The 22,599-nt window shown below is 47.4% G+C and overlaps 1 protein-coding gene across 5 annotated transcripts in view; it reads left to right on the plus strand.

Annotated features, from left to right (window-relative positions):
• The window catches only part of THADA (THADA armadillo repeat containing), a 161,150-nt gene that overhangs the window by 134,170 nt on the left and 4,381 nt on the right, over positions 1–22,599 (plus strand). The gene's annotated exons all lie outside the window — the stretch shown is intronic.

Below are 22,599 nucleotides of genomic sequence, written 5' to 3' on the forward strand. Positions count from 1 at the left end.
TTGATTCAGAAAATCTTCTGTTTAATTGAAAATATTTGTGCCCCACTTTTCTCATATAGCCCAAGGCCTCTTGCAAGAAATAATAAAGTACAATAAAGCAGCAATATACAAAGAGCAAAAAGGAGGCATGTAGTAAAAACATTGTAAGGATAGCATACATTTCGGTAGTAGCGCCTTTTCTTTAGAATTGCTTTGCTTCTGAACCGAGGCAGGCGCTGAGACTGATGTTATTTCAGATCTACTAGAAACTTATTCTCTCCAGCCTTTGCTGAACATTCATACCAATTAGGCATAATCATTTAATATACCTGTTTTGTCCCAATGTTGGCTGCTGTTTTATTTATTCTGCAAGTTTTGACATAACTTTAAGGTTCATTTGTTTGTTTACACTGCCTTGTGATGTTTACAAGAAAAGCTCTATGGCAAGTGTTTCAATAACTAAATAATAATAGGATCCTACCAGTAAAGACCAAATGCTTTCCTTAAATAGGAAGGTCTTAATCCTGTAACGGAAGACCAGTAAGGATAGGGGGAGGCTAATGTTTGGGTGCAGCAACAGAGGTCTGGTTTGAGGTTGAAAACTGGTGAGAGCATTTGCTTAGATGAAGTAAAAAGTGAGAAGGCTCCGAGTGTTGACCCCACTCATGAAGTCAGGCGTGCTTCTCTTTTCAGGGTGTGAGTTCAGAAAAAGGATTTCCAAGCCTGTAATACTCATACAAACCTGAATCCTTAGCACATGATGATGTTGGTTCAGACAAAGAAGTAACTGTAAACAAGGCTTTGTTCTCTGCACACAATGGTAAGCAACTATATAGAAACCATTGTGCTTATCTAAATATTTAAGTTGTGACTTAGCTCCTGAAGAATGTGGCTTCTTTTCTGTATCACAAAACCTGAATGGGCTGTGCCACTCATCACCTGGTAAGGATATAGTGTCATGTCTGAAGCCCCAGACAGTAAACTGAAACTGAGCTGAAATGACTACACGTCTCCCTGCTTTGTACACTTACCATCATGTGTCTCAATTGATTACGAAGCTGTATCTCCAAGCCCATTGTTGTCTGTTGCTTCCCACATATTTCTATCTGGGTCTTTCCTAAGAAAGTAGAAAAGTGGAACTAGCCTTGAATATGTTTTGCTAGAAAACTGCCGAGGCCTGCGATGTTTCTGATACTTGCTAACACATTGGAAATCATCTTCCAACCCATGTAAGATGCTCTGGTTTCCACTGTGCTTCGTCCTGACAAAGAAAAGAGGTGTTGGGACTGTAACTTTAACAGTATCAATAAATGTTTCAGTGTTCTTTGTGTCATGATTACTATCACACACTCATGTGGTCTAGCCTTTAAGGTTTAAAGTATATATTGGCCTAACTACATATACCCATCAGTTTGGCCAAGCACTCCTAAGCTTTGGCATACAGGGAGGGAATACCATATTGCCTTCAGGGTCTCGCAGCCTCACCCAGAAACCTTCCCAAGGTGTTGGCTGCCAGCCTTTCAGCCGATGAATTACTCTAGAACAGGGGTAGGCAACCTAGGGCCCGGGGGCTGGGTGCGGCCCAATCGCCTTCTCAATCCGGTCCACAGACAGTCCAGGAATCAGACACAGGCTTATATTAACATATATTTCAATTTGCTGAAGAGTTTATGAGCCACACAGTGGTCTCTAGCATGCAAGTCGTCAAAGAGTTCCTCTGTACACTTTGAGCATTGTTGTTGTTGTTTAGTCGTTTAGTCGTGTCCGACTCTTCGTGACCCCATGGACCAGAGCACACCAGGCACTCCTGTCTTCCACTGCCTCCCGCAGTTTGGTCAAACTCATGCTGGTAGCTTCGAGAACACTGTCCAACCATCTCGTCCTCTGTCGTCCCCTTCTCCTTGTGCCCTCCATCTTTCCCAGCATCAGGGTCTTTTCCAGGGAGTCTTCTCTTCTCATGAGGTGGCCAAAATATTGGAGCCTCAGCTTTAGGATCTGTCCTTCCAGTAAGCACTCAGGGCTGATTTCCTTAAGAATGGATAGGTTTGATCTTCTTGCAGTCCATGGGACTCTCAAGAGTCTCCTTCAGCACCATAATTCAAAAGCATCAATTCTTTGGCGATCAGCCTTCTTTATGGTCCAGCTCTCACTTCCATACATCACTACTGGGAAAACCATAGCTTTAACTATATGGACCTTTGTTGGCAAGATGTCTCTGTTTTTTAAGATGCTGTCTAGGTTTGTCATTGTCATTTTCTCCCAAGAAGCAGGGGTCTTTTAATTTCGTGACTGCTATCTAGTGCAGTGGGCCCTCATCCTTCAGAGCTTGTGCTAATCTACAGTAATATTGTTGACCATCCCTAGGGGAGATCCACCCGCACGGCGTGGGGTGTTTGATGGCTGTCTGGGCTGGGGCTGCCTGTGAACAAATCACAGTAGGAGGGAGTTCTCTTTGTAGAAAAGATTTCAAAAACGCAGGGCCAAAATATTCTGTAATCTGACATCATTTGAAGTGTGTGTTTTTAAAAGAGAGGAAGCTATATGTAAGCTGTGTTTGTGTCTGATATCAAACAGTCGTATTTAAGATGGCAAGAAGACTGTAATCGTCTACAATCCGAGTAACGAATTTTCCAGTTTGGTAAAGAGACTGGGTGCTGGAGAAGCCAACCGTGGCCTAACTCTGCAAAACAGTTTTATACTCAAGGCAAAAAAAATAGAAGAAATCTGAGTGCATGACTTGCCTTGCTATTACAGCAGCCGCTTAGGCCCCAGAGTTGCTTTGCTAATCTCTGATATGTAATACCCTGTTTTTGTAACCCAGAATGAGAGTGTGTTAAAACCACAGCATGAACTACAAGATGAAACAATATAGTTAATAGACTGTGGGTGTAGGAGGACTATTTTATCTAGACTAAAATGTAGAGAGATTAGAGTCCGGTTGTGTCTTCTGAACCTTAAAAATAAATTGGTGATAGAAGACAGCTGGAAGTTTGGAAATCACACTTGCTTGTCATGACTTGATGACATCTTCTGTGGTGGCAGTGATGAGTTCCAGGGCTAATGTCTAACATTGCAAAGACTCTCCTATCTCCTGTCTTCCTTTTAAGTGATTTACTAGATCTCCCAAGGGTGTGTAAGTGTGAAAAGCCTCTGCTCAGATGGGCATTGATACTAGAGGAGGGTTTAGGAGAGGAGGGTAAGAAGGCTGTGTAAACTGGGGTTGTGGAAGTTAAAAGGCAGCCAGGTTTCACCCCTTCTTTGGACTATAGAAACTGGTATGCTTCAACCCCACCAGTCTTGTTGGCCAGATGTATTGGGACAAATTTATGGTGCTGAATGTAGAAGATGCTGCACATTCTTGCTATTAAATAAATGCACTGTAAGCAGAATTATGAAAAAAGGCAAATAAGGTTGCTTTCTTAATTTACTTTCTTACCACCATTAGAAAATCTTGATTGTAGATTCCTGTGTGTTTTTGCGCTGGGATGTGCATGTGTGTACATGCTGTATCACTTGGGATGTTTTGTCCCAAGCACTGCTGTGCAGTGGAAGGGTGGTTTAGCAAAACAGTAAGGTTTGAAGGACAAGAATTGTGCATTTTTCTTTTTACTGGAAGCCCTCCCTGATTCTCTCTCCCCCACCCCCAATCCATTTTGGAAAACTGTCTGCCTTTATCAAAACATAAATGTAACATTTTTTCAAATTCTGAGACTTTTGCAGATGAATTCTGCAACTGACAGTCATTTAATACCTTATGGGTCCTTATGGCATAAGCCCATTTTGGCAGCTGTATGATTTTATCCTTGGTTTAGGTAAAGGGACCCCTGACCATTAGGTCCAGTCGTGGCCGACTCTGGGGTTGCGGCGCTCATCTCGTCTGGCTGAGGGAGCCGACGTACAGCTTCCAGGTCATGTGGCCAGCATGACTAAGCCGCTTCTGGCAAACCAGAGCAGCGCACAGAAACGCCGTTTACCTTCCCGCTGGAGCGGTACCTATTTATCTACTTGTGCTTTGACGTGCTTTTGAACTGCTAGGTTGTCAGGAGCAGGGACCGAGCAACGGGAGCTCACCCCGTCGCGGGGATTCGAACCGCCGACCTTCTGATCAGCAAATCCTGGGCTCTGTGGTTTAACCCACAGCGCCACCCTTGGTTTACACAACTATAAAAATTAAAATGAACAAAAGGCCATGAAATGCAAAAGGTAGTTTGCCACCCACTTATATGCAAAGCTCAGACGTATCCAAGGTAAGTACAATGACCATGAACATTAATTTGAGCTTTGCATTGAAATGTCACATGATGTAGCTCTTGCATTTCATGAGCTTGCATAAGCTTCTGTTTACACCTTTTTTTCACTATGCCAACTGTGGATAACACTCCATGCATCTAATGAAGTGTGTAATAGTCCCCAAAAGCTCATGACACAATAAACGTGTTAGCAATTAAGGTGCCTCCAGACTCTGACTTCGATTCTATTACTGCATGTGTGTACCAGGATTAACCATACCACTCATTTATCCTTAAGCAAATATACCTTTGATAAGTCTAACAGTGGGAGATGCAAACTGTTTGCCAAATTGCAATGGCGTTTATTTTGTTTATTTTGCTAAGGTGTCTCAGTATTAAGACAAGACTTCCCAACTAAAGGCACACTGAAGTGCTGAAAGTTCTGTTGAGTATTTCAGATAAGGAATCTTGAGGACAAATGAAAATAAGGGTTGAAGACCTTTGTAGGCATTTTTTTAGTGACACTTAAGAGTGCAATTTAAAGTGAGATCCCTTCAGACAAATGACAGCTGATTAAGTGAGAATAGCGAGAATAAAGTTAATATGGAAGTTAATACTAGCTGCTCTCATGCTGGTTTTGAACAAAAAGTTGAGGTGAAATAGATCACCACCAACAAAGAAAGAATGGTTAACAAAAAAATTGGAAGGTAGCTGTCAGGGGTTCAGAAGCAGAGACGCAGAGAAGGGTGGAAACAGAGAGCGAGGGGGAGGAAGCCGAAGGGAGAATGAGTGATGATGACGACCCGAGATCTCCAAGCCTAAGCAGTGAGTCAGAGGACTCCCAAAAGGGAGCCCCAGTGAGCAGAGCAAGGGGGGGATCCGGGGGGACACCCCAGGAGGAAGGGAACAGAGGAGATTCAGAGAGCAGCAGCTGGAAGTCGGGACCCACGCTCATAACTGAGGGCGGCAGCAGCTGGAAGTCGGGACCCACGCTCAAGACTGAGAGCAGCAGGGAGGAAGGTAGCCAGGCATCGGGTTCCGGAGGCTGTCAGCAGGGGGGAGGGCACGAGTCAGGGGTGGTCACGCCCTCCTCAGAGAGCGAGGCAACGGTTAAGAGGAAAGTAGAGAGTTGGGCGCGCGCGCCAAGTTCAAATGCAGCGGAAGCTGGAGCAGTAAGCAGCCCGGAGAGTGAGCCAGGTCCTAAAGCCCGCCGCAAGGAGGCAGAAGGATCAGGGGGGTCAGCGTCAGAGGAGAGTAGAAGGGAGGAGGCCCAGGGGGGCAGAAGGACCCAGAGACGTAGGGAGAGGCGAAGGAGGTGGAGCAAGGCTAGGGTATTAAGCTGGTGTGCAAGAGGCGGGGACTCAGACGGGTCTTCGCCGACCTAGAGCAGAAGGTGTAGAGCTGCACGCTGCAGTTCGGAAATGAAACCTGTAACTCAATAAAGACTCTTTTAAAGTGGACGCTGTGTGGCGTGGTCCTATGTGAGCTGGGACCTGGTAGCAGCTCTGACAGTAAGACCCGTCTCTTCAAAGCTTCAGAAACCTGAAACCTCGCAGCGGGAGCAGAAGCCGCTAGGGGAGGAAGAGGGGTGTCTGTAAGCGAGCTCACAAAGGTTAGCAAGATGACGGAAGAACAGAGGATCTCCGCGCTGCAAGAGGCAGTGACCCAGTTGTCCTCAGAGGTATTGGCTTCCAAGAAACGGGAGGAGGAGACTACAGCCGCCTACAGAGACCTACACGCCAGGTTTGAAATGCTTGTTAAGCAAGGGCAACCGGGACCCAGACCGGAGGGCGTGGGATTGGCACGGAGAGCAGGAGGGCTTGTGGCTCACTTCGATGGGACTTTGCAACAGTACCCTAATTTTAGAGCAGACGTAATGTGCGCACTGCAACTGCTGGCAAAAGACTTTAGAGATGAGGAAGAGAAGGTGGGGTTCATATTGTCCCATTTGCATGGGGATGCCAAAGCCTGGCTGCGCAATTTGTGGAGGGATAAAGATCCGGCGCTTCAGAATGCAGATGCCTTTATCAAAGCGATGGATGCGTGTTTTTTGTCTACTATTGATGTGGATCTTGCCAGACGGGAGATTCATGGACTAAAACAAGGGAGGGCGAGCGTCCGGCAGTATCACGCCCGATTTTTTGCGCTGGTCAGTGCTTTAGAATGGGATCGGGATTCGCCCCCTGTCAGAGACCTCTTCTGGGAGGGTCTAAGTTCAGCGGTTAAGGATGAAATTGCAAGGGGGGAGAGGCCCCGAAGCACGCAGGAGGTGGTCCAAAGGGCGCTGACTGTGGGGGTGAGGCTGGAAGAACGTCCATGGTGCAGAGATGAAGGACGTGGAGGGCGCGAAGCAGCGAGAAGTTTCTCTTTCGTTCCGAGGGAAGCAGCGCGTGCGCAATCCACACCTCCGCCAGGAGGGGGAGGGGAACCGATGGAGGTTGGAGGTGCAAGGGCTCAGTCAGCAGCCAGAGCCCTAGCACCGGCAGCAGTGAAAGCGAAGCCTCCTAGAGGGAACAGGAAGTGTTACATCTGCGAGGATCCAGGCCATTTGGCGAAGGAGTGTCCCCGGAGGCTCCACAAGCACACTGCAGCCTCAGCAATGGTAACTGCAGCAACGCAGCAAGGAGAACCACAGCAGGGAAACGACAATGTCTGGCTGGAGACGGAGGCACTGGGGCCCAGCCAGACGCATCTGTGAAGCAGTCCCCGGCAATCTTGCAACCCACGGATCCCCTCCCACCCAAACCAGTAGTGCAGCTCACAGCATCTCTCCAGCTACCCGACGGCGTCACTATCGAAGTGCCGCTTTCTGTGGATTCTGGAAGCAACGCAGACTTTATAGCGCAGAGCTTTGTGGAGCAGCACGCTATACAGCTATTGCCTGCCACTCTGCCCCTGCAAGTCGTCACAGTGGATGGCAGAGAGTTGCTAGGGGGGCAGGTGGTGAAGCAGACGCCACCGATGGTGATGCGCCTTGGCAACCACAGGGAAGTCATCAGTTTTAATGTCACCCAACTGTCGGACACGCCCATTGTGTTGGGCATGAGTTGGCTGGACAGGCACAGTCCGACACTGGCTTGGTACCAGAGACAACTGATCTTCGGCTCCTCTTATTGCGCAGAACACTGCATCCTGCCCCGACGGGAGGGAGAGGAGGAGGAATCACAACTGCAGTTGGGAACGTTGCAAGCGGTCCCCCACAAATACGCGAGCTTTTTGGAGGTCTTCTGCGAGAAGGAGGCGGACAAGCTACCCCCTCACCGGCCATATGACTGCAAGATTGACCTCCTACCGGGGGCGACGCTGCCGAAGGGGCGGCTATACTCCATGTCTGAAGATGAAATGCAGGAACTCAAACAGTTCATCGAGCATAATCTGGAGCGTGGCTTCATCAGAGAGTCCAAGGCAGTGGGGGGCAGTCCCGTTTTCTTCGTGAAAAAGAAAGACACGCCCCAAAAAAGACTGGTTGTGGACTACCGCCTTTTGAACCAGATGACCAAACCGTCTGATTACCCCATGCCCAGGATTGACGACCTCCTCGCGACGGTGCGCAAGGGACGCGTGTTCACCAAGTTGGACCTGCGAGGGGCGTACAATCTCATCCGCATGCGGGAGGGCGATGAGTGGAAGACGGCCATGTTCACACCGCTGGGCACCTACGAATACAGAGTTATGCCCTTTGGATTACAAAATGGCTCTCACTGTTTTCAAGCTTTTATGCATCACGTGTTGGAGGGACTCCTCTACAAGACATGCGTCTGCTTCCTGGATGACATCCTGATTTTCTCTGACTCGCAGCAAGCTCACGACCGAGACGTGAGGGAGGTGCTCAGCAGGTTGCAACAACATAGACTGTACGCCAAGCTGGAGAAGTGCCAGTTCGACACGACGGAGGTGGATTTCCTGGGATACAAGTTGTCGGACAAGGGGATAGCCATGGACAGCACCAAGGTTCGTGCGGTATTGGATTGGAAAAGCCCGCGCAACCGGAAGGAGGTCCAGCGGTTTGTCGGCTTCGCCAACTTCTATCGCAAGTTTATCAAGGGGTTCGCGATGCAGACGGCAGCAATTACGGACACGCTCAGCTCCAAAAAAAAGAAATTCATCTGGACGGAGCAGGCGGAACAGTCCTTTCAAACGCTCAAGCATCTCTTCGCATCGGAGAAGCAACTGCTGCATATCGACCCCAGTAAACCGTTGAGGGTAGAGACAGACGCGTCAGACAGAGCCGTGGGAGCTGTCCTGCTGCAGCGAGACCCGCAGGGGGTGTGGCGGCCGGGAGCGTTCTACTCCAGAAAGCTCAGCAAGTCGGAGCAGAACTACACCATCTGGGACAGGGAGTTGCTGGCCATTCATGCAGCTTTCAAGGCGTAGAGGCACTTCCTAATCGGCGCCAAGCACACGGTGCAGGTCTGCACGGACCACAAGAATCTGGAGCACTGGCGCACGGCTCAGTTCCTGAACCAGAGGCAGATACGTTGGGCGGAGTTCTTTGCTGACTTCAATTTCCGAATAGAGTACGTCCCAGGCGACACCAACATCATGGCGGATGCACTGTCCCGAAAACCGCAATACCTAGAAGAGGTGACGCCAGCGGCGGCCATGCACATCTTCGCACCGACGGCGTGGGCGTGTGCCTCAGCTACAGTAGACCTGGATGCGGTGCGACGTGCATTGCGGGACGACTCATTCGCGCAAGACAAGATGGCGGAACTGCTCGGAGGCACGGCTACCACGGACGAGTTCCAGGTGCGGGACGGCTTGCTCCTACGCAAAGGGGCTGTCTATGTACCAGGAGACGACCTTCGCGCCAAGGTACTGCAACAGTTGCACGACGCACCCACGGCCGGTCACTTTGGCACAGAGAAAACGATGGAATTAGTCGCGAGAGACTTCTGGTGGCCCAGGCTGAGAGGAGAGGTCGCGGACTACGTCGCGAGGTGCGACACCTGCCAGAGGGCCAAGCCGGTACACAAACCACCGGCGGGACTGTTAGAACCGCTGCAAACACCGTTTGAACCGTGGGAGAGGGTGGCCCTGGACTTTGTGACGGATTTACCCAACTCGAGAGGCAAGACAGCTGTGCTAGTGGTGGTGGACTTGTTCACCAAGATGGCACATTTCATTCCGTGTGCGAAGGTGGCCACGGCGGAACAAACCGCCAAACTGTTCATAGATCACGTGTTCAAAGTGCATGGCCTGCCACGGTCTATCCTGTCCGACCGAGGACGCCAGTTCATCTCGTCTTTCTGGCAGAAGCTGATGGGTTTTCTAAATGTCAAGGTCAATCTGGCATCAGCAAGACACCCGCAGACCAACGGGCAAGCAGAGAGGGTCAATGCCATCATGCAGCAGTACCTGAGATGCTATGCCAATCAACAGCCTGCGACGTGGGTGGATTACCTGCCGCTAGCCGAGTTCGCTTACAACAACACGAAGCACGTGTCCACAGGAGTGACGCCGTTCTTTGCCAACAATGGGAGGAATCCCAGAACCTTCCCGGGACTGGAGAGAGTGGGGGACGGAGAACCACAGACGGCGGACGCGTTCGCGTCAGAGCTGCAGGCGGTCCACGATCAACTCAGACGGCAGCTGGAGCTAGCTAAGCACGCCTACAAGGTGCAAGCTGACAAGCACAGGCGGGTTGGCGAAGTGATCCAAGTGGGAGACTGGGTCTGGTTGGCAGCCCACGCAGTGCCGACCAGGTCGCTTGCCAAGAAGAAGTTGGGGCACAAGCAGATCGGTCCGTACCAAGTCGAAGCGCAGATCAACCCGGTAGCCTTCCGACTGGCGCTGCCGGAGGGTTCCAGAATGCATCCGGTGTTCCACAGGTCGGTGCTCACTCCCTACAAGGCACCTCACAGGTTCCAGGAGCCAGGGACGGCGCCAAGTCCGCTCCGGGAACGGACGGAGACGCGGGAGGTGAAGCACCAGGACCACATCAACGAGGTCACGGAGATTTTGGACTCCAGATGGGGGGAAGAGGGAGTCGAATACCTCTTAGCCAGAGAGGGCACCCGGGCCAGCGCCAATAGCTGGGTACCAGACTACGCTTTGGAGGAACCCCTGCTCAAGGACGAGTTTCATGCCCTCTTCCCACACAAACCCATGCCAGCGAGCTTCTTCGACGACTGGTTGTTCACACCCACACTTTCTTCCAGCACGTTCCATGGATTCGACTCAGAAGGGGAACCCGCACGGAGCACCCGTTCCCCAGAAGGTTCACCGGCAGGTTCGGCATCAGGCAACTCGTATTGGTGGGACGATCGACCAGAGGAGCGATGGCGCAGGAAGTGGCTGGAGATGCCAGGTCGAGCGACCGACGCAGAGACTGACATGGACGTGTTCGGGGAGGACCTCGGGTTCGAGCACGGCGGTACAGAGATGGAAGAGCAACAAGTCAACGTCGACGACCGCGAGGGGGAAGACTCGGAGGTCTTCAGTTGGCGGCCACCCACGGGGAGCGACCTGTATCCAGCATTCCCTCCCATGATGATGGAGCGCCCAGCACCCACACCTGACAGCGGGGAGGGGGGAAGGGGGGGCTTCGAGGGGGGGATGGATGTCAGGGGTTCAGAAGCAGAGACGCAGAGAAGGGTGGAAACAGAGAGCGAGGGGGAGGAAGCCGAAGGGAGAATGAGTGATGATGACGACCCGAGATCTCCAAGCCTAAGCAGTGAGTCAGAGGACTCCCAAAAGGGAGCCCCAGTGAGCAGAGCAAGGGGGGGATCCGGGGGGACACCCCAGGAGGAAGGGAACAGAGGAGATTCAGAGAGCAGCAGCTGGAAGTCGGGACCCACGCTCATAACTGAGGGCGGCAGCAGCTGGAAGTCGGGACCCACGCTCAAGACTGAGAGCAGCAGGGAGGAAGGTAGCCAGGCATCGGGTTCCGGAGGCTGTCAGCAGGGGGGAGGGCACGAGTCAGGGGTGGTCACGCCCTCCTCAGAGAGCGAGGCAACGGTTAAGAGGAAAGTAGAGAGTTGGGCGCGCGCGCCAAGTTCAAATGCAGCGGAAGCTGGAGCAGTAAGCAGCCCGGAGAGTGAGCCAGGTCCTAAAGCCCGCCGCAAGGAGGCAGAAGGATCAGGGGGGTCAGCGTCAGAGGAGAGTAGAAGGGAGGAGGCCCAGGGGGGCAGAAGGACCCAGAGACGTAGGGAGAGGCGAAGGAGGTGGAGCAAGGCTAGGGTATTAAGCTGGTGTGCAAGAGGCGGGGACTCAGACGGGTCTTCGCCGACCTAGAGCAGAAGGTGTAGAGCTGCACGCTGCAGTTCGGAAATGAAACCTGTAACTCAATAAAGACTCTTTTAAAGTGGACGCTGTGTGGCGTGGTCCTATGTGAGCTGGGACCTGGTAGCAGCTCTGACAGTAGCAATTATGTATAAGGTATGGAATTGATTAGAGTGAGAGAAGACAAACAAGAAAGAGAAAATGGAAAAAGATAGATGGAAACTACTGAATTTATGAAGTCTAAATATAACATAAACATGGGTGAATAGAATAGTTTTTCTATATAGAAAAATATAATGCATTTTTGAGTGTTATGTAATTATATAATTTTGTGGGATTTAATAACGTTTTATAAAAGAAAAAGAAAAGCAGCTCAGTAAGCAGAATGGACAGCATGTTTTTATAGGTATTTGAAATAATATAGTAACTATTAAGGAAAAAGAGGGTGCTGTTGGTAAACAAGGATATAAGGCAGGCATAGGCAAACTTGGCCCTCCAGGTGGTTGGGGACTACAACTCCCATCATCCCTAGCTAACAGGACGAGTGGTCAGGAATGATGGGAGTTGTAGTCCCAAAATATCTGGAGGGCTGAGTTTGCCTATGCCTGATATAAGGCTACAATCCTAAATGAACATACTGAGACTGAAACTTCCAACATATGAACGTACTCTGTATTTGTCCAGAACAGGCTTTGTCAATATGTAAGGCTCACATTTCATTGGCATCACAAGGCATCTCATTTATCTCCTTAAATTGCTTGTTTGAGGAAAGTATAGGCAGGTTCGGTCAAGACAGTGCTGTTGGTAAATGAACTATAGTGGTGCCCCGCAAGACGAATGCCTCGCGAGACGAAAAACTCGCAAAACGAAAGGTTTTTTCGTTTTCGAGTTGCTTCGCAAGACGAATTTCCCTATGGGCTTGCTTCGCAAAACGAAGCTTGCCCCGCAAGCTCCGGGGACAGCGGGAAGCGCAGCGCGTCTTCCCCGCTGTCCCCAGACCTCTTTTGAAGCAAGGGGCGGCGCGGAGAAGATCGCTTCTCCCCGTTGCCAGCCCCGCGAGCCTTCCCCTCTCTCCCCGGACCCCTTTTGAACCAAGGGGCGGCAAGGGGGAGAAGCGATCTTCTCCGCGCCGCCCCTTGCTTCAAAAGAGGGGACAGAGCGGCGCTTCCCCTCTGTCCCCGGACGGTCTCCATAGGAACGCATTGATTGATTTTCAATGCATTCCTATGGGAAACCGTGCTTCGCAAGACGAAAAACTCGCAAGAAGAAAAAACTTGCGGAACGAATTAATTTCGTCTTGCGAAGCACCACTGTATCTGCTCTCCTGACAATGCTTTCTTTTTCTTTTTGATCTCATTTCATACACTTTTGAAAAGGCTTCACTTTATAGGAAGAGTTAGACTTATATACAGTACTGCTTTTCTTTTGAACAGTTTAAAATAATAATTATTGCAATTTGTACGGAAATAATCTTTTTTTCAAAAAATCATGTAGGTCTTTGCAGGCCATGAGAAATCATTATATTGTTGTACAAACTTCAGTTTAAGACAGTAATGCAGGACATTCTTGTACAGACACACTGTCCGTTTCTAATTCTTGATATCCGGCTATGCGCATCTCCCATAAATAGGTTTCGGAGTAAGTGGATTGCTGCTCATTACTATACAGTACTCTTTGTAACCCAACATTTGCTGCACTGTACTGAAGCACATACTTCGGACTGTCTAGCGCTATTCAACAGTTTAAGTGCACATATAGAAAATAGATGCCTTCTATACACATTTTGGTGTAATTTTTGCACCTCATTTGGCATGTAGGATGGTTAGCTTTATGGTGCCACCTGCTGGGAAGCCCTGTTTTAACACTGAAATTGCCAGTGAATCCCTTGATTCCTTCCAGTTCCTTTGCATTTGGTCGGAAGGCTGGAGCCCTTTTGCTGTCACAAATCTGGTTTTCAGCAAGGCAGTGTGTTTCAACCCAGATTGGCATGCCTCAAAGACATAGCTGTGGGTTTTCTTCCATTTCTGAAGGCATGGGTTGCAGTTCTGGGAGTAAGACCCACTACACTCAACGGGACTTACTTTTGAGTAGGCTGAGTAGAGGATTGTGTGGTTAAGCCATCCTGACTCTCATTACATTGTGATTTGGGGCCAATTCATGCATCATTTTGTGATGTGTTGAGATATTTACATAATAAATTTTTCATTTGATGGGCCAAGTGTGTGTGAGAAAGGAGGGAGACACTTCACCAAGGAGAATAAACTACAAACGGGACTGTCAGAGAAATCGATTTTAGAAGAAGCATATTTTGACATATCTTGATACTTTCCATGGGCCAAGTTAAAATATGCTAATATTGCCCATAAGGACTTTTATGACACTAGAATGCTATTTAAATTATCCTTCGTTTACCTACACTGAGGGTAAACAAAGACTTTCTACTCAGAAGGGATACAAACTGTGCATGTCCAGCAGCACAATCCTGCACATGTCTACCCAAAGTATCCCCGCTTCCCTTCGGACTTAGTTCCTGGTTAGTGGGTGTACGATTGCAGCCCAAGCTTGTTGCATGCATTTTATTGCAAAGTCTGTATAGAGTATGCCCTGCAGCTGCAATTATGGCACAGTGTTCCCATTTGGATTCAGCCACTTTCTGCATAGTATTTTGACATAGAGTATTTCACACATTTTCATTAAATCTTTTGTACACACACACACACACCATCTAGCCTGCCTGTACAGGTTTCTTGCCGTCAGTAAAACAGAGCGAGTTCCCAGAACACACAACTGTTGAGAGGCAGTCCTTTAAAACGGCCAGTAAAATAGAAATATTGCCATAAACTGTGAACAGCCCCAGGTTTGGCCGGTGTCAAAACTACGATGGCCTAAGATGGTGGCTGATGTGCACTGCTGTTCAAAAGATAAATTTAGTAATCTACACTTGTGCCCCTCTCTTAGTAAACAAATCTAAAAGCCCAAGGCCATCACTGCAGCTTATCTGTGGTCTGTCAGGTCAGTGTTTGTCAGTCCAGGCCTCCTGGATTGGCTCAGTCACAGAGCTGGGAAAGGTGCAGAAAAGGGCAATTGAGATGATCAATGTGTTGCCGCACCTCCTCCATGAGGAAAGGCCAAAGTGTCCAGAGCTCTAAAATTATTAAGAAAAACAACTTAAGCGGAGGAGATGACAGGGGGTTATGAAATTACACATCGCTTGGAAAAAAACAGATAGAGTCCTGTCCCCCACACTTCCTAACAGTAAAACTTGGGGCCGTCCAATGAAATTTATTAGCAGCAGGATCTAGAATAAAGAACTTACTTTTTCACCCAGTGATTGAATTTTCTTCCCCAAGTTTTGGTGATATGTCCCTAGCTTTAAACATTGATTGAATTGGTATATGGTTGATTTAGAACTGTTGGCCATGATGGAGGTTTTGGGTTTAGAGGCAGTAAATACTAGAGGCACTGAATACTAGTCGTTGGAGGCAACAGCAGTGGAAGACAGTTGGCCTTCATGTCCTGATGGTGGACTTCCTGAAAGCATCTAGTTGTCTACCATTAGGGAAACAGGATGGCTAGATGATCCATGGAGCTTTTGTGTTCTTAATTACTGAACACTGCCCTATGTGTTTTTGAGTACAAACAGTCTAGTGTGTATATGTGAACAAGCTGTGGAAAGGGTTTAACTTAAGATGCGCCATAGTCAATACCTGATACAGTCTCTGTGTCTGACAAGATGCCTTAATATATTATGTGTAAATATTTTTATAGTTCAACCCATAAACAGGCTTGTTTTAAAAAGCAATGATAGCAGTAGGTTCTTGACATGTATCACTATCCTGAATAGGGTGCCCATTGCAACAACACTCCTTCTGGGAGTTGCAATCTATGATGCACCGCTGTTATATTTCATATTAGCAAAAAAGTGCTTTTCCCATTGGATGTTCCTGTGAGTCACAGTGTGTCCCAGTCAGTAATCACAAGGTGCAAAGTTGGAGTTATTTCTTTATTAGCAAAAGTATGATCTCCGCAAACTTCACTGTTTGCACAGGAGCTCATTCCCTCTGGGTTTTACCCCATGAAATCCGTTGCTGAGACTAAAGTCCCTGCTTCCCCACAGCTGTCTGTGTCTCCTCTCCAGAGCTTTTCCAAGCACCCGGAGACAGTGCCTGCATGCAGCTAATCTCTCCTCCACCCTTTTCATGCCTCTCCTAGTTCTGGAAGAAAGGGGGTAGGGAAGCTTGTCGCAATAGGAAGGGGAGATACCTGTGACCAGCCTGACACATCTTAACAAAAAACCCATGGTTTATCTGTTCTGTGTTCTCTTATGAAATCACATGCATATTCTTGTACTGAAATATGGACTGGGCATGAAAACGTGAGATGGACCATCTGCTCTGAAGCTGAGGGATTAGAAAGAGAAAGTTACCATATACTAGAGAAGACTGGCTATATCCACACCATACATTTAAAGTACAGTGGACGCTCAGGTTGTGAACGTGATCCGTGCAGGAGGCACATTTGCAACCTGCAGCGCCACATCTGCGCATGCGCGGGTCGCGATTCAGCGCATGTGCAAGCGCCGAAACCCAGAAGTAACCCGTTCCAGTACTTCCGGGTTTGGCGCGGTGCACAACCCGAAAACACGCAACCTGAAGCGTCTGTAACCTGAGTTATGCCTGTACGTCCAGTATACATCCTGGGAATCGTAGTTTCCCCCCTCACACAGAGATACAATTCCCAGCACCCTTAACAAACTCTAGGAGGTCTTCCCCCCCCCCCACCTGCTACTTGATGCTTTTGAATGGAGAGGCAGGTTTTTAACTCTTGACCTCCCTTTTCCCACTCACCAGCTTCAGCTTCTGATTCTTATCTCCGCCCAACTCCCAGCTCACTAAGCCCTGTTACTCCTTCAGCGTCCGACACCTCCAGTCTTCTCCCTCTGACCACTCATTGTCATCCCACCAACAACACTCCCCAGGATCTGAGCCTTTTCCCCTTGGTGGTTCTCCAGCTGGTTCCTCCCACCATTCCTGTGTGTGCGAGCAGCCCATGACACCCTGGCATAGCCTTTTGCAGTCTCCAAGGCCCTTTGTCTACAAGTGCACACTCTTCTTTGTTCCTGATGTCGCCACAACTAATTTAGCACCAGGCTGTCTGAGCCCTGCCTTCTGTGTGAAGCAACACTGCCATTTAGAATATGGCTGCATTCATGACAGAGGTGGTGATGGGAGAGATCAATGAAACAAATGAAGATAAGATCATCCATCACGGGATGTTGACCATTTGCTAAAGGAGTTTCACTTAGCCCCATTAGCAGTGCCCTGGTATCTTATAGTGAATTTTCTCTTGGCCTTTTAAGATTGAAGGAGGGCTAATTTGAAAAAGCAGCAACACTGACTCAGTCCTTGAATGTAATGCTGAGAGAATAGATCTTAAACTGATAGCCAATAACGGTAAATCAAACGCTTCAATTTTAAAAGACATTTCTGAACTTACTGAGGCATGTTTTTATCTTTTTGCAAAAGCGATAGAAATAAACTATATAAGAAAATCCTCCTCCTTATTCTTGCTTTAAAACAAAAGAGACAATCTCCCAAAGTGGAAGACAACCTGTGTCTCTATCATTCACCTGAGAATGTTCACGGACAGAGCATCAATGCAGCATTCACTATTTAGATTGGGCTATGCCACTAACGGGACGCAGGTGGCGCTGTGGGTTAAACCTCAGAACCTAGGACTTGCCGATCGTATGGTCGGCGGTTCGAATCCCCGCGGCGGGGTGAGCTCCCGTTACTCGGTCCCTGCTCCTGCCCACCTAGCAGTTCAAAAGCACCCCTGAGTGCAAGTAGATAAATAGGTACCGCTTTATAGTGGGAAGGTAAACGGCGTTTCCGTGTGCGGTGCTGGTGCTGGCTCGCCAGATGCAGCTTGTCACGCTGGCCACGTGACCCGGAAGTGTCTTCGGACGGTGCTGGCTCCCAGCCTTTTGAGCGAGATGAGCGCACAACCCTAGAGTCGGTCACGACTGGCCCGTACGGGCAGGGGTACCCTTACCTTTACCTTAATGCCACTAACATCTGTCTAGGTGGACCTTATGTATATTTTCATTAGATAATAAATGCAGTTTTCTTCATTATTTATAGTTAATCCGTTTGGGAATCGCCCCCAAAGGAAGCAATTTCCTCCCCCCCCCCATACACATTTCATTTTAGTTTCAGCCATTGTATAGTGCATTACTTAGTCACTTGGGTTCAAGCAGCCCAAATACAAATCCCTTTTGCATTGTGGTCAAAAAGTTGACATACTTTGGTCTGTGTATCAATTCCCTGGAGGTTCATATTTTTAATATGTCTTTTAGATTAAATGTTTTCTGTTTGCTTTTAATATTCCAAATACGTTTTTGTTTTCTATTTGATTGTATTGCTTTAACTTTTCCGTACTTGCCAGCCTCAGCTCCCTGGGTACAAGGGTAGCCTATAACAGGGGTCAGCAACCTTTTTCAGCTGTGGGCCGGTCCACTGTCCCTCAGACCATGTGGAGGGTCGGACTATATTTTGGGGGGAAAATATGAACGAATTCCTGTGCCCCACAAATAACCCAGAGATGCATTTTAAATAAAAGCACACATTCTACTCATGTAAAAACACCAGGCAGGCCCCACAAATAACCCAGAGGTGCATTTTAAATAAAAGGACACATTCTACTCACTGTCCATGGGCCGGATTGAGAAGGCGAGTGGGCCACATCCGGCCCACGGGCCTTAGGTTGCCCACCCCTGGCCTATGAATTAAATTGTACTTTGCACCTTGGCTACTCAGCATTTGAGGGTTCTGAGAAAAGGTGGGACTTAAGAGCAGAAAGCAGCACTCCTGTTTACCAGATAGAAAACTGTTATTATTTCCACTCTAATTCAACAGTTAAAAGTAGAAAATTCTACCTTCCACCCCCACTCTGGGTTGGTGGCTGGGACTACATAACCATCCAACCCAATGGCTTATTGAGCTTTAGGGAGGAGGAGTGGAGAGAAAGGAATTTGTAGTATCTGTGTGTGTTCCACTTAGGCTCCTGGTGATATTAATGAAGTGGTATTGGCACTGAAATACACATGGTTAAGTTTCGACAAGTAGTGTTTCTGGCTTGCAGAAATCTGTGCCAAGCAAAAACAAAAACAAAAAAAAGGAAACAAACTGGCAACTGAATTCCTGGCCCATATATTTTCCAGCATTATTTTCTGTTTCTAAACTCTTGTTATTCTCCAAAGCTTCTTTATTTGGGCTAGCAAACCATAGTAAATGGTGCCTCCCCCCCCCCCATCGACAGCTTCCAGTTAATACAAGTTTGGGTCTTCAAAAGGGGAGGGCAAATGAGATCCACGAAAATTCCTCAGCAGTGAAATTTAATAAATATTTTTAACAGCTAGTCAAACATGCAAGATATATTGAATTTCCCCCCTTGCTGAGTAACCAGGTTTTATGTAAGGTTATAAAAGAGGCAAGTGGTAAAATGTCCTAAACACGTCCTCTGTGGTATTCCTACTGGCGGCAATCATTTTGCAACAAAACCATATATATCTTTTTTAAAAATACAAATACAGCATGGGATTTTTTATGCTATTTGTATTGAATTCTCTTAGCTGCTCTTATAGTTGAAGGGTTTATTAAACCGTGCCATAGGAATGCGCAAGAGGGGTTTAAATCTGATTGATTTTTGTGTAGTCCTTTGTGCTGCCAATGTCACATCCCAGTTATTTTTGATCCGAAAACTCTTCCAACTGCACTATGGGAAATGCACACGGCGGGCTTGAGTCTCGTTTGGGTTTGTGAGCTGCTGTCAAATGCCAGCAATGATTCAGAGGTCTGAGTTTCTCAGATTAATTTTTGAATTGGACTGGAGGCCGATTCCATCTTCAGAATGGATCTGCAAAATATTCCTGGAGAGCACCAAGGCATGCCCAAAAGTGTCTCTTGGCTACAGCACAGGAATAAAATCTCTGGCCAGGGCCTAGAGACTTGGTGTCAATATGGCTTGAGGGTCATAAGCTGGTCCCTTCCACCTTCCTGACCTAATGAACAGTTGGGTGGCAGAGAGGGCCCAGTCTGTCTCCTGAAGGCCTCAGGCTGTAGAGAAGTCCCCAATACTACTCTGTTGGACACACACTCCTTTGTGATCCAGCTTAGCATGCCTGGAGAACAGTAGTGGTCTGCTTGAAAGCAACTGCCCAACATATATATAACCCACATTGTTGTTGTTGTTGTTTAGTCCTTTAGTCGTGTCCGACTCTTCATGACCCCATGGACCAGAGCACGCCAGGCCCTCATATGCCTGTTGTCTTTGTCCATTGAGTTTTCTTGGCAGGGATACTGGAGTAGCTTGCCGGTTCCTGCTCCAATAACCCACATACCAACCTATTTGATTTAGTACCTTAACTTAACTAAGATTGAACTGGCTTAAAATCAAGAGCTAAACTTAACTCAATCATGGTGGGTGTTTATAAGATGCTTATATGCCTAGACTGGTGTAATAATGTGGGTAGGATCCTGAGAAAGTCAACTCCACTGATGAGTAAGATTTAAAAGCGCCCAGCCTTCTTTTATTGAATCCCATAGAATTATCTAACTACAGAAAAATTCCCCTAAAACTATTTTTTTTTATATTTCTTGTTCTATTTCATTTCTGTGTTGTGCAATATGTGCATCATTGAAAAACCAACAAAATGAAAATAATTAATCTGAATGATTGCATTCCCTTCATCTTTCAGCTTTGCAGGGTGGGGAAGTTCTTCATTCAGAGAATACTAGGGTGATGCTTTTTGTAAAGACTGAATTGACCGAGCTCAGTATTTGTCCCAAATACGAGTGATGATAATCAGCTACGTCATGCTCAGAGTAGACCCATTGATTTCAGTAGTATGACTAACATTGGACATCACCGCAGATGTTCTTCAGCAGCAAACACTTCTTGGTGCCGAGATTAAATTATTTTACAATGCCTCATATAAGCCAACAGGGAAGTGATTAGTAAACACAGAACATCAGAATTTCTTTGGTCGCAGAACTGCAGGTTATATATTATGCTTTCTTCAGCGTGCACAATATATCTGGCTCCTCAATATAGTTGAAAACAGTCTGTTGGTACATTCCTACAATTCTCCTTGGGGGGATGGGATTAAGAAGAAAAGGTTGTATATTTTTGAAGCCACATAGTAGTCTACCAAGAGAAATGTTTACATATGGCATGATCAAAAGTCTTCTGGTATATGAATATGTGTGTGGGAGGTCTTGCTCTACATTAAATGGATTAACAAAGACGACTCAAAACATTGTAGTTCCTACCTTTTCTTTTTTTAAAAAAGTTCTTCCTGAAGCTTAAAATACCTGTGTCTTTTTTTTTGGAAAAAGGTTTTTAAATCTTCCATTGTTTTTATTTGAAGTGTGTGGTATTCATGCTTAAGCTTTTTATGTAATTGCTGGGTGGAAGAAACAAAGGATGGCCTGTACTTTAACCATTTAAATAGCTTGCTTTTTGCACTTTAGAACTCCCACCTTCTACAACTCTGGAACCTGATAAACAAGACATTTGATAGTTTATGATTTTTATATTAAACAATCCACTATAACTTCCCCTTCACAGACCACCAAATTTTGGACTTCCTTTAAACTTTTCTGTGTTGGCTGTTGGTTGGTTGCTGGTTCTTTCGGGAGACGGGTTTAAGAACGTTTTGCTTAATAGCCCGGATTCTTAACAGTTTCAGCATAAATGATTTGAGATGAGATGTAAGGAACAGTTGGGCTTTATTGTAGGCCACAATAGAACTTAATTAAAGGGGGAGTTGTTACAATAAACAGATTAAATTAACTCAGAAGGAGGTGCAATTTGCAAGCCATAGCTGCTGCTCTGTTGCAGGCAAATTTGCCAGCTCAAATGTTGAACTTTAGAAATAGGTTCTGCAGAAATGATGGTCCTGTTTGGCCACGTCTTTTCCTGCCATCTTCCTTTACTATAGCTTTGCTCCCTCGATTCATGGAGTGGGGGGAGGGCATTGCTTTAGCCTCGCTCTGCCAGTCCCCCACATACATGAATGGAATATCCAACTACTGCCTGTGCTTGAGCAGCTGGTATAATCATAATCATCATAATCATCATACTTTATTTATACCCCACCCATCTGGCTGGGTTTCCCCAGCCACTCTGGGCAACATCCAACAAAATACAGTCATACCTCGGTTTACCGATGCTTCAGGTTGCGTTTTTTCGGGTTATGGATCACCGAAACCCGGAAGTACTGGAATGGGTTACTTCCGAGTTTGGGCAGTTGTGCATGCGCATAAGCGCTGAATCGCAACCCACGCATGTGCCGACGCGACACTGCGGGTTGTGGACGCTGCGGGTTGCAAATGTGCATCCCACACCGATCATGTTCGCAAACCGAGCGTCCACTGCATTAAAATACAATAGTCCTTCATATATTAAAAGCTTCCGTAAACGGGGCTGCCTTCAGATGTCTTCTAAAAGTCTGGTAGTTGTTCATCTCTTTGACATCTGGTGGAAGGGCGTTCCACAGGGCGGGTGCCACTAGCGAGAAGGCCCTCTGCCTGGTTCCCTGTAACTTTGCTTCTCGCAGTGAGGGAACCACTGCGCTGGACCTCAGCGTCCGGGCTGAATGATGGGGGTGGAGATGCTCCTTCAGAACACATTGTATATGTATATGTACCATGGTACCTCAGGTTAAGAAATTAATTCGTTCTGGAGGTCCGTTCTTAAGCTAAAACTGTTCTTAACCTGAGGTATCACTTTAGCTAATGGGGCCTCCCGCTGCCGCAGCACCATTTCTGTTCTCATCCTGAAGCAAAGTTCTTAACCCGAGGTACAATTTCTGGGTTAGCGGAGTCTGTAACCTGAAGCGTCTGTAACCTGAAGCATCTGTAACCCGAGGTACCACTGTATATTGGTTTGGTTGATTTCTTGATTCAAAACAGGAAAATCACCTATTTGGGGTGTTTTGCCTACGCTTGCTGAAAGGTGTATAAGCAAGTAGTATTCATCTATGTTTTCTGATAGCTACACCTGACAGCTTGCCCATGAGAGTAAGATGATTTGGGACAGAAAATGAAACTGTCCTGAAGGGACTAGACTCTGAGATTCAAGTCTTACATATGACACCTAAGCT

This window comes from Podarcis vaucheri (assembly GCF_965113315.1).
Source record: "Podarcis vaucheri genome assembly, chromosome: 3".
In the NCBI taxonomy this organism is placed as follows: domain Eukaryota; kingdom Metazoa; phylum Chordata; class Lepidosauria; order Squamata; family Lacertidae; genus Podarcis; species Podarcis vaucheri.